Source organism: Rhinichthys klamathensis, unplaced genomic scaffold, assembly GCF_029890125.1.
Source record: "Rhinichthys klamathensis goyatoka isolate OS25496 unplaced genomic scaffold, OSU_Roscu_1.1 h1tg000054l_1, whole genome shotgun sequence".
NCBI lineage: Eukaryota > Metazoa > Chordata > Actinopteri > Cypriniformes > Leuciscidae > Rhinichthys > Rhinichthys klamathensis.
Window position 1 is genome coordinate 786,094 of NW_026606599.1, and position 2,458 is coordinate 788,551.

The following is a 2,458-nucleotide window of genomic DNA, read 5'->3' on the forward strand; positions in this document are numbered from 1 at the left end:
TTGGATGATGCGACGGCAGCCATATTGCGCCAGAACGCTCACCACACACTAGTAGTCAAAGACGTCCTCAGACCTGTGTGTGCATCTCGACCCTCGGCCTCTACAGTGGATGGCAGTGCACGTCAGGCTGCTTGAATGAGCTCGTAACCCATTCTTCTCTGAACTCATCACCATTCATTGGTTTACAGAGCTTATGCAGAACACAACTATCACCAGGGATTTGACCTTGTGTGTATTACAGTCATTTTGTTTTAGCAAACACCTCCATCTGCCCTTTAGTCTGCCGAAGGCATCCTCACCCACCAGCCTGGCTCTACTTGTTTTCTAGATGTACACACGTTGTTGGAGTGTCAGTCGTCCATTGTCAGTGACAGGTTTCATCAGCAGCTCTTTAAAGGATAGGCTGCTTCACCAAGCACACAGTACCTCACATCATGTCCACAAATGATGTTTTATTAACAAAGTTCAGGAGGAGCACGTTCAGCTCATCCTCTCCAATTTTAAATATTAATGTTCCATTACATTTTGTGATGTAACTCGATTGTTTTCTGATAATTTTGCAGGTGTTGCACCTGTGGAATGTGTCTTTTATGTTAACTGATGGCTGTGCACTGTGACACTTGGGACACAGTTTTTTAATGGTTATTGTGCTGCCTTCTACTGGTTCTGTCAGTGTGTTTGTTTCAATTTCTAAATCGTCAGTGTCTGTGTTGGGAAAAGTGATTGATGTGCTGCTTCGCGTGATGGAGGTGTTGCGGGAGGTTGTTAGGGTGATTTTCCCATTGTAGGACCTTGTTGACAAATTAGTAAAAACATATGTTTTATCCAAGTCTACTCTGTCTATTTGACTGTCCCACAAGGACAGTTGAATTGTCCCTGTCTGGTCTCAATTTGGCAGGACTTGACCTCGCTTTGGGAGTCCCGAACGTCTACCATGCTGCTTGCCTTGTTCATTCTGGAAACTGTTGCCATGAGCTTCAAAACCTGTAAAGAAGAATAAATGGTTAATAATGTTTTATTATTTTATAGCAAAGCTCATGTTAACTTTAAAAAAAAAATTGTTTTAACCCTCTGGGGACCAGAAACGCGCCCGCGTTTTTTTTTTAGCAATGCAAAATAAACTCAAACTGCTCTGTTAATTTTGATCTTTCATGTTCGTGTTATACATCAATCGATCCTGTTCAGTTTCTATTTTTTTTCTGTATACTCACAATAAAAATAAAGTGTTTTGCTTTTTGCCAAATAAAGAAAAATTAACATGATGCGAGTTCTTCACTCTCTCTGTCAGCGAACTCCAATTTGAAACGCGTTCGGAAATGATCTGTAACTCCACGAAAATTCAGTCAAACAGGCAAACATACCCACGGGCATAAAGCTAGAGATCGCATCTTTTAAATGAAGTAATTTATATTAAAAACAAATATTCTCAGCTTCTGTAATCTGTATGAAAATAGAGCGATTCCAGTCGAGCTCATTACGAGCTCATTCACTTTAATTCGTTCACGCCTACTCCCGGAGCGCGCTATTCACAAGATAATGTGTTTAGCCATCTATGGAAAACAGGTAAACGCCCCCAAGCAAATGCATTAAAGGCTTCAAGTTTCATCATTCAGTTCACCTGCGCGTTAGGACGATGGCACGATACACCGGTGTAGAAGCTCTTCAGCTCGTCCTGGATACTAGCGACGAAGAATCCACATTTTCATCAGAAGAAGAGCGCGACTCTGATGACGACCGTTTGATCGAGCCGTGGATAGAATTTCGTATGAGTAAGTATTTAGTCTTACTTCCATTAGTTGACAAGCTATTCAATATAAACATGTAGCTTACATATTATACTGGGTGGACTATTTTCCACTTGCCATCCAGCGTATTGACATTTGATATATTCAACACGATCTAATGAAAGTGCATATCTATACCATGAATTTAATATCTCGTGTTAAAGAGAAAAATGTTTTTTTTTTTTTTGTGCATATGCTACGCACTGTAAACCCCAGTTAGGAAATTTGTATGTGTAAATGATATGTTTAGATCATTGTGTATGAAAGCTAGAATGTAGAAGTTATTTTAGAAAATAGGCCTACTAGATGTTTAGATTATATTTTGACTAGTTTAAATGCTGCCTCATTATTATCATTGACGATGCATGCTCGCAAATATCAGTTGTAAATGTGCTGAAATGTGTAAATATACCCAGTTAATGAATTGCGCAAATGTGTTTTTTTTGCGGTGTGCCTCTCCGGCAATGGCCCATTGACACGCATATTTATTGCACTCGCCTAAAATTATTTACATCAGTTATTCATTATAGACTAATGCTGCTATGGTTATATTTATGTAATAATATTCCTCAACTTAAAAAAAAAAAAAAAAGGAATGTAGCTTCATCACTACCTCCGCCTGCAACTCGGAGTGCGCTTAGCAACACAGTCAGAAATCAGAAAGAAAGTACATA